This window comes from Cuculus canorus, chromosome 4 (genome assembly GCF_017976375.1).
Source record: "Cuculus canorus isolate bCucCan1 chromosome 4, bCucCan1.pri, whole genome shotgun sequence".
Taxonomy (NCBI): Eukaryota; Metazoa; Chordata; class Aves; order Cuculiformes; family Cuculidae; genus Cuculus; species Cuculus canorus.
The window spans coordinates 70,249,507-70,259,886 of NC_071404.1; the positions used below are offsets into that span (position 1 = coordinate 70,249,507).

The window sequence follows — 10,380 nt, forward strand, 5'->3', positions numbered from 1 at the left end:
GATAAATGCGCTGAACTGTAAACTTCTAGAGTGGTTAAGTATGACAAGCGTGGCTGGTAACCGAATTCCTACTCTTTCTGCAAAATCTGGTTTTGAATTATAAGGTACTTGATACGATATGTTTATATTGTGCATTTACTGAATTATAAAAGCCTCACAAAACAAGATGCCCCTGAGGCAGAAATGGCAGTGAAGCATTATGGCAGTCTCTCTCTATTACTTCAGTATTCGATGCCAGTATGCTCCAGATTCATGAGCAGTGTGGGATCAAGACACGTTTCGTGAGCTAAATATGGTTTCTACTTTTTACACAAGAAACCGAAGAAATGTAAAGACAGTCAGTATTCTGACAGAGAGTTAATAAACACTCTCTACTCTGTGCTGTGTGCTCTCAATATAGATAAAAATACATGTACCGGAGAGATGCAGAACAGAGCTTTGATGTCTGTGGTCCCTTCAGCTGGGCTGAAGCTTAATAGCCGGGTTTCACAAAGGATTCACAGAAACTCATTCCCATAATTCAATTTAATTGACTGAATTAAACAACAGTTTTTATTATTACTGTAAAAAGCTAGTAATATTTTCAAGATCTGAACAAATGATAGTTGGCCAAATCCATTTAATTCTAAATGTCTCTGCAGAATACCTTTCCTCAACTATGGATTAGTAAAACTGGAGTAACTTACGGACTTTTCCACATTACCACTTTTTTTTTCCAGTCACTATTTTTCTGTGAGTCTGGTCCAGGACAAGCACATGCCATTATAGCTTATGATGGAGAGAAAGGCATGCAATAGAAGAAAAAAATCCTACAGAGTTGTAGTGAAAACTAAAGATATATACTTCATTGTGCAGATAACATATGTATATATACACACACATCTTTACTTTTATGTTTTGCTTGATGCAGTTGTGAATTGTGGTCTTTTGCAAAGATTATTAGAAGGCTAATTATTAGAATTATTAGAATTATTAGAATTGTTATATTCTATACATATCTATATGAATGTATAGAATGATATGTCCTTTAGGATATGTAAAATTATTGTTCACAACATGCAATAGAAATTTTATTTTTTCTGTTGAAAGACAGAGAAAAGTTAAATAAAGGAATCCAGGGGTTTAGAAACATTTACTATGTCAGACAATTCAATAGAAAAGGGCTCTACTATATTATTACTTTTTTCTCCTCTGGGGAGATGACATATGCATCATGTGTTTTCTTTGCTAGTATTTTTCATACAAAAACCAGTAATACAGCTTTTGAAATTTAGTAGGTATTAAGATAAGGAACCTAATTCTAAATGTAATTCCAAGATTCCTTGAAGCTCAGATATGCACTACATTTGGGGAATTATACTTTATTAGTTTTAGTTCACTCTCTTTTCTGCACTGAAATTTTCTTCTTGGCTCTTTTCTGTGACTTTATCGAGCAGGGCTGATTTTTCTTTTTTTTTTCCTTTTTTTTTTGTTTTTTCTTTTTTTTTAACAAAAAAAGAGCTGTTTTGGACTGAAACTCTTCATGGCAATTAACAGCCTAAAGTGAGTGCAGGAAAAACTTGCTAAGTCCAATACTAAAGCCTTCACAATGAAAAATCTTGTGTGCTTTTGAGAATGGGTCTTTCTGTTGTGGGTAAGTGGTGTCAGAATAAAACTGCTGTATTGCAATCAGCGGTCTTACAAGTGAAGCACTGTACGAGCTTGCCATCGTGGTCCTGATTACGGAACCCAGTGCACAGTTTTACATTGGAAAAAACATGGGATGTTGTCTTAACATGTACTGGAATGGTTTGAGTTAAAAAGTAGCAGAAGCAATGCAGCACTGTAGGATGCAGTACTATATCTCCTGCACAGCACTTTCTACATGTGCCATAACCTAAAATAAAGACCTATGCACATCAACTACCTCAAGCAGCAGTAGCAAAAGAATAATGCAGAAAAATAGGATATCCTGTGTATAACATCACTCTTTCCTCCCTGTAAGAGGAAAACTGTGCTGCAGGCCAAGCTGCAGTCAGATTTTCCAGGACAGGCAATGATCAGATCTGCGGAGTGTACAAGACTCCCTCGCTGAACATCTGCGACTGAGAAGCCATCAAGACAAGTTTAAATCACTGACTTTAATTATCCCTCAACCAACGACCTAGTTCCATGGAACGTGGCTATTTAACAGTGATCTTACCCTGTTAAAGCCACTGGATAACACAGGAAACATACCTGACAAAGAGTGACAGCAAAGCCAAACGGGAGCATGAATCTTCAATCATCATTCACATAGATGCTCATCGAACAGGATCATTGGTAGCAACGTTTCCTCAGGTCTCATGTCTTCGAGGATCCTTCATATGTGTGAGAAGTAACATATGCATGCTCGAAACAGAAATTCTGCTCTTTTAGATTTCTGTCCAAACAAGCAAAATAAGGACCTGAAGTACCTTCTCCTCAGAGTCCCAACTTAACATCTGCACATGAGAACAAGATGCATTCAGAAGAGCTCAGACACTGAAATCTTTCAAGAATCATGCTCCAACGAAGAGAAGCATGTTTACACCCTGGACTATATTGCCCTTAGGGTTTAAGAAATACAATCAGACACAGACAGGGACTCAAAGACTGGAACCATTTTAAACGGACTGATCAATCACAGTGCTGTGGGGGTAAGGACCAACTTAAGGGTAGGTTATAAAAACAAAAAGCTCTGTTAGACTTTTAGGGTGAAAATTACTTTCCTACCTTTATTTGCTTCTTCTCAGTGTTTTCAGTCCCCGAGTTCACTGGAAATTCGCAGCATCTGATTTATTCTGTTACTTAACAGATGGGCTCTGCTGGCAACATTCGTGGTCTGAGTGCCATTTGCGGCTGTTGAGCCAAAAAAAAGCAATTCTCACCTTGTGTAGTGCTTGAATTCATCTTCCAGGTTTCTCTATTGCTACTATTACATAAATAGAATTTACCCCAAAAGTTGTATTACAAATATTTTGATAATTTCAAATGACAGATAGCTATTAAACATAAATATTTACGGAAAAATAAAAAGAGTGACTGTTACTTGTATCATTTGAAAGTTGGAAGAAGGAAAAAAATCTCAGTCCTTGCGCCCCAACAGAGAGAAATTAATTCAAATCTCCAATGTTTTCAGTTGATGACTGAAACTTTCTGTGATTATACTTAAAAAAACCAGAGTTGGGTTTTTTGTTTCCAGTGGCTGTATTTTAGTAAGGATGAGGAAGCTTGGTAAGCCACTGCTACAGAGTGTGCAGTGCGTGCACAGCCCTCGTTTTCTGTTTTCAGACAGGTGGAGATAGTTAACAGTTGGCTGTGGGGCACATGCCTCCTACTCTAGTGGCCAGAAATCATATGCCTGCATCTGCTTTTCCTAACTGATTTGCTCCATATCTCTTGTGGGATTTTTGGATTATTGTTCCGAAGTACTTAACCATCTTCACCGCCTGTACAGGCACAGTAGATGCATAACATACACAATGCAACTTTAAGGCACTGCAACAGCAGAGCTGGAGGAATTAATTGAGATGCTTCAGATTTTGCCTCCGGTCTGCAAATTGGCTGTGGGGTTCAACTGAATGTTTGATACAGTTGTTCCTCGTTAAGGTAAAGAAATACGTTATGCAATCAAATAATATATTCAGTACACTACAACATGGAAGAAAGGACTTTAGTTCTTCTTCGTTCTAGTCTAAGATTAGAGTCTAGTCTTAGATTTGTAAGTAAATTAAAGAAATCTGCATTCATTGTTACAAGTGTTCTTATTATGTCCTGATAAGGTTATCACATCCTTTTAGAGACAAGCTATTACCACGTCCATGTGTCAGTAGAATTTATATAATTGGAAAATATATATATTTAGTCTTAAATTTACACTTTACAATATTGTCCAGCACTTTGCTTTGCTTATCTAGTTCCTTTATTTAGCTCATTTCCTGCTGAGCCTTTCTCATCTCCCCAGTTCAAGTTGCAGAGAGTTCAAGAAAGAATCAAATCTATCCACTTTACATATCTTGAGGCCAAACATCTGCCTGAATAGGATACAAAATATGTTGAAAGATTATGGTTTGTTGCTCATGACTTGTTCTTTTCTCTCTTCAGATGCCTGTGATGCGTTTCATTTAAAGTTATTAAAATGAATTTTAAGGACTCACAGGCATTAAGCATGCTGCTTCATTTTGACTAAATTCTCTTAGGACTCAGTAAGTGCAAAAAGCTATAGAAAGTACAAGATTGCTTCACTAAATGAAAGGTCACATAAATATACAGACCCTCCCATTTTTAAAAACAAAAGATTATAATAAGTAGACTATCCTGTGTTCATGGAGGGTTGCTATAAATAAATAAAGTCCTTTTTTTTACTCAACCTTCAGTTACAAATAACTTGCTACAGCACACACATAAGATTAACAGATGGATGGGTTACAACTAGATCTTAATAATAACAGACATCATCTGTGTCACAGCCTTCAGGAGAAAAGTGCTTGTTGCCATTGTCTTTGGATTTGCTCTTGCAATTAAATGTTTCTTTAGCATACATGAAAAAAAAAACCCAAAAAACAAAAAACAACCCAACACGCACATTACTGGATGTTTTGGGTACTTTGCTTGGTTTTCACTTGAAAATAAAATGGCAAAGCTTCCTAGATTAATTTAATCTTAATGTATATTTTGTTTTGGTTTGGACTATACATACACATACAACACTCTGAAAGGAAACAAAGTGAAATAAAAGAGAAAAACCCCATCCACTAAGAGCGGTTATGTTCACAGTGGGGAGCAGTGCAGTTTTAAGCTTGCTCCTTTCTTTGACCATCCTGCCTGGCTCTCCACACGGAGCAAGTGTACTGTCACTCAGAATAATGAAACATGCAATCTCTTCTTTAGCTGAAATCAGATCAGCTTAATTTCACAGGGAAGGTAAGAATTATTAAACACTTTAGACAACTATGCAAATGTCCCTTGTTTTGGAGTCAAAAAGGCAAGATATTTTCATCTGGACTGTACAGAAAAATTAACAAGGAGATCAGACTTTAAAGAGTAATTAACATGAAGGGCTTCTGTTCATTTCCACTTTCCTGAAATATGCATATTTTTTTTTAAACATTTTTTTCTTTTTTTTTAACCTATGAAAGTACTTGCTGCTAAAATACAGAAAAATATAGTAAGCATAGTAAGAATGATGATTTATAGTCAATCTTTAGCAGCAGTTTTCCTCTGCATTGAAATAGATTTTATCTAATAGAAAATAACTTTACAAAAATGGATCAAATGAGGTGACGAAAAGAGTAAGATTAAACAGAAACTTTATAGAACTTGTGAACAACTGAAGTCATGAAAATTTAGAAGCCATATAGTCACCACAATACCTCAGAGCATGAAGACATTCCTGACTATTGGTCAAAAAAAAAAAAAAAAAAAGGAAAAAATTCTAAGTAGTGAAATGTAACTTAGGTTATTATGTGACGTTAAATTCTGATCCAAGTACCTTTATATCCATTTCTTTTTGAATAGACAGTTCAAGGGTGTTTTGCTAGATGAACTAGCTAGGAAAAATACCATAATGTTATGTACACATTTTACAACCTACGTTTTGCCTTTCATTTTGGCATGGCTGCTTCACGCAACATGCCTGTGAACAGCAGAATGAGATGAGATGACAAAATAACTTACAAGACTATTACAGGCTAGGAGAGGTGAAGGAACGGGTATCTTACACCTATTTGTGGTTTATGTTGCTGCCAATCACTGCAACATCTCAGCATGATCTCCGGCTTCTTTTAATACAAATTCTGTGCCTTGGAAGTGCTATATAAATTGGAATTTAAGGGGATTTTCCTTCCTAGTGAACATAAATATAAACAAACATCTGCAAAATAAGCAGATGAAATAGATAATGAAGGTCTTTTGGATTTCATTCAGAAATAGGCTTTATTGTCCAATGCTACTATTCCTTTTAATAATTCCGTTTCCCAGTTTCATTCAGTACTTTTTTAAAGAGAATTTTCAATATGCAGATTATTGATTCAATTGATTCTATTGGCTATTTCATGTCAACCTGTACTTAGATGATACAAGTCAGGTATGTCAGAGTTAATTTCATTTTTAGCACACCTACTTTGTGGCTATGCAGTAGCAAGGACAAAAAACAGATATCATTGTAAAAAAAATATTCTAATTTTGGGCTTCATTTTCTTCCCTCAAAGCAAGAGATATATTCTTTTATATTTTCCACCTTCACGAGTTTTCCTCTCCATCTTCCTTTTTTCCATTAGCACTTAGAGATATTTAATGGTTTTATCATATTTCTGATGTGATTTCACTGATATCTTTGCTGTTTCTGAAAAATGTGGAAATCAGTGAACCAAACAATGAAATTCTATATTTATGTTTTTGTATTTAGGTTATGTTTTTACCTAATACTCATTTAAGTCCTGTACAACTCAACATAGAGATCGTACAAAATATCACAAAGCAAGATGACTCATTTTTCTTTTCAATATACCAAGAGTTCTTTATACAAGCAAGGATTATCCTCCTCATTTCCCCTCATTTCCTCACCCTACTCAAACATACGTTAAGCCATGAAATGAATGCTCACAGACGGTAAGAAGGCCAGACAGTACTGAAACTGCAGATTGGTCATGCAATTGTATATGACCTAAGACACAAAAAATTTCCTTTTTTTTTTTTATGTTTTATAAGAAGGAAAAGACTCTATAAAGAAACTGGAGAAAATACTGATGTTGAGTTTGCTATATTGTTAAAAAGATTTATCAGAAGTTTGCAGAAGGAGAACAGACTATCTCCTGTTGCTATTAGCTAAATGCAAATTTGAATGAATGAGGCAGACAGTTGTACAAAGAAGAGCTGATGGTGTTCTAGTAAATGCTGTATGATAAATACCTCCTAATCAGATATATTTAATAAACAGCTACGTTTTTATTAAAACACAGAAAAACTTAGAAATTTGAAGAAAAAGAAAAAGGAAAATCAGTGAAACATAATGAAGGAAAGGGAAGATGCTATCAGACACTGTGAAGAATTGCCTCTGGTCCCAGGTTAATTCACAAAGAAATAGTTCCAAAGGTACTAAAATAGCTGTTACTCCACCCCACCACCACCGCCCCATCCTTTGTGATGCCAAGTCACTTTTGCCAGTAAGACTGAATACTGTATCTAACTTGAAGAGGGTTAGAATTTCTCATGTAAGCACTCAAACGGGAGAGTTCATCACTATTTCACACCATGTGGCATGCCAGTGTTACTCTTTTTGCTAACAGCTATTACAACTTTCAAAGAGAAGCTCCTATACTCTCAAGTTCTTGAAACTGTTGAGGACAAATTGTCTAAATTATTATGTCTTTCACTAGAACAACATGAACTTCACTAGAAAAATAATTTGAATATTAAGTACTTCTAAGTACTATTTAAAAATAATTTTACATAGACAGCACAGTATATTAATAACACATCTAACTTGCTAATTAATGTCTTCACTCATTTCAGGTAGAAAATGTTGACATTCTCAATATATTTAATGTTCAGTTTATTTTAATATCATATTGGGTAAGAGTATAACTTACCCATTTGGCACAGCTGTGTGAGACTAGATCGTCAGACTTGGTCCCAAATGTGTTTTGAGCTTTTGTAACTGAGTAATACAAAAAGAATAATGTAAAATATCTTGAAAGAATCAATAAACCTTGTATGGAAAATAATACACCCACATGAAAAATTATCCAAGACTTTTCATCATAAAAGCATGGTTTCTATAGTAAAATTTCTAAAACTGTGAAGTTTAAAATTATAAACAGTTATAGATAAACAGCAATCAAAGCCATTTCTAATCGCTGTGTTTTGTAAGCCAAGTGCTTGTTTTGATAATGATACAGTCACAAAAATACGATTGATTCTTTTTTTCACATAAACAATAGCCTATGCCCAAGTAGCAAAGTAATACGGAAGAACTCGGGCTTCAGCTTTACTCCTATGCCTGCATTATTATAGGAATGCCCTTGTTGTTTTATACAGGAACAATTACACATCCAAAATAAGATTGGGTGCATAAGCTGTACTGTGAAGTCTGTATCTAAGGATGAAAAAAGACCCTAAGAGAATAAACAGTCCTATTGCCATTAAGGAAAAGAAACCAAGCACACAGTATGAGTGGTTGATCTGGACCATGGGAACTTGTGAAGTGCAACCAAGCGGGTAATTATTGATATAACCTATATGACACACACGATGTGCAATAAAGTGTCAACATAGCGACCATGAAGAGAAACCAGGAATCCATAGGATACTGTTCTTCCTTATACACAATTTTCATACCAAGAGTGTAAATGTAAATCAGACCTGGCTTTCTCAAATGGCTGCACTGGGAAGTGGGAATAGCCATAGCGTCATCCGAGGGAGAAATACAGGCCAAAACGGCACAGAAAACATACAAGGAGAAGTGGCATGGGAGCATGCTGACTCTGGTCATGAGGTCATTTGCTGGTAGCAATAAACATTACAGTAGTCTTGGTAGGGCTGGCTGCTGCCATGTACTCAGAGATGGAAAAAACTCACCACACACAGTCCCTGTATTTCTAAAATGTTGCCTAACTGTATTAGGTAATAAAAAGTTATAAGCAATTTAAAATGGCACTTCAAAAGTAAAGTTTCATAAAACAAAAAATAAGTATAAATAACATTACAAAGTAGAGTTTGAACAAGGGCTATGAAGAATGAAAAAAAAACCCATCACTTTCTATTTGCTCTGAGTGTCCTCACCTTGTAATAAAGAACATTGGACACAATCTTAATATAACTTCATTTGAAGATATCCTCAGGCAGTTTTTAGCTATCTTGTTTGTGACATCAGTCTGGTTAAGGAAAATTCATCCACGTTTTACCTCAAAGCACCTGTTAATTTGGACCTAGAAAGAATATAAATTGTATAATTATTCTCTTTATAAGATTTACACACTGCATAGCATCCACGGTGTAATGGAGAACAATGGCAAGAGTTTCCATGCTTTACAAGTTGTTTTCTTCATTTCAAAATATCAATTTAAGTATAAAAAATAGAAAGGTGAATAAGGCCAATGACCAGTAACAGAAATTTTGTCTAAACAGATACGTTTTTATTAAGATATTTCAGAAGTCAAACAAGGCAGTGCCTATATATTTGCTACTTCTGAGGTAACAGTGATTAATGGTGTAACTCACCTTTACTCTCCTTCAAGTATCTGTCATGGGGCCTCAGAGTACTGGAGGGGCATTTTTAAGTGTGGGGCAGTTTTAAGCGTGGGGCAGTTTTTAGTGTGGAGTTCTTAAACCTAAATAAATGAATTAATAAAGTCAATAGCAACCCGGGCTATAAGAAAGCCGTAGTTACTTTAAGGTGTCATCAGTTTTCCTTTGGATGCACAAATCCAGAAAACCTTTGTAGGTCCCTGCCTTCATCCAGGCCAGTGTGACTAACTGAAAACCCTTAGCATTCATTTTAGGGAAGAAAACCCTATATAAAATATCATTTAAGAGATTGCCATCGATATAGTACTGCATATATACCAAAAAGCACATATAGTACTTTCAACCTCTTGACACTAACAAGGTTAGTACTTAAGCACAAGAAACAGGATTACGTCCTATTATTTGTACCTATGTAGTCTGAACATCTATGTAACGTATAGTGATAATTTAATATTTAATAAGACCAATCCCAACCCTGCTGATTGGATACCCTTCTAACACGAGTGCTGTAATATGACTGTAGAGAACTTACAGAAACCGAATAGAATTAACAATGACTAAATAGTGACCTCCCAGCATTAAAACACACAAATATTAAAAGATTCAGAAATACCCATGTAAACAAATAAAGTAGGTTTGGCTCCTGTTCAGTCAAACTCAAGAAGAAAACCACTATGAACTTAAGGTTTTGATCAGACTTACAGGCATTTTACCAAATTAAAGAATTAAATATTTCAGATTAATATCATGTTCACAAAATCATGTCTTTGTGCAAAATTCGTTTTCAACACCATATGTCTTTCTTGACTCAGTTATTGCTTGGAAAATAAAAAAATTAAATGGACACTTTGATACTATGCATTCAATATATACAAATGTATTTGCGTATTTGGTATTTAAATCACACACACTGGTAGGAATAATGTTTTAACCCAGTAAGGACTAGGTTAAAAATCTATTCATGACAAAACAAAATAAAATCTGAAACACCATATTTGGTAGTATAAGGCTTCAGAATCTTTTTGGAACTTATGGATTTAGTTACCAAATAACATTAAATAAGAGTAGATTTTTTGTATTACCTGGATCACATTTAATATTTGTGGTAGAAATGTATGTGGGCAGAGCCACCAT

The 10,380-nt window shown here is 35.0% G+C and overlaps 1 long non-coding RNA gene across 1 annotated transcript; it reads right to left on the bottom strand.

Annotated features, from left to right (window-relative positions):
- Positions 1-1,637: 1,637 nt before the first annotated feature.
- On the bottom strand, positions 1,638-8,917 carry LOC128852063 (uncharacterized). The gene is made up of 4 exons (XR_008449674.1): positions 8,782-8,917; positions 7,590-7,657; positions 2,734-2,859; positions 1,638-2,339 (listed from the first exon to the last, which is right to left on the bottom strand). It is a non-coding gene; the product is annotated as an uncharacterized LOC128852063 (long non-coding RNA).
- Between the last annotated feature and the right edge of the window lie 1,463 nt (positions 8,918-10,380).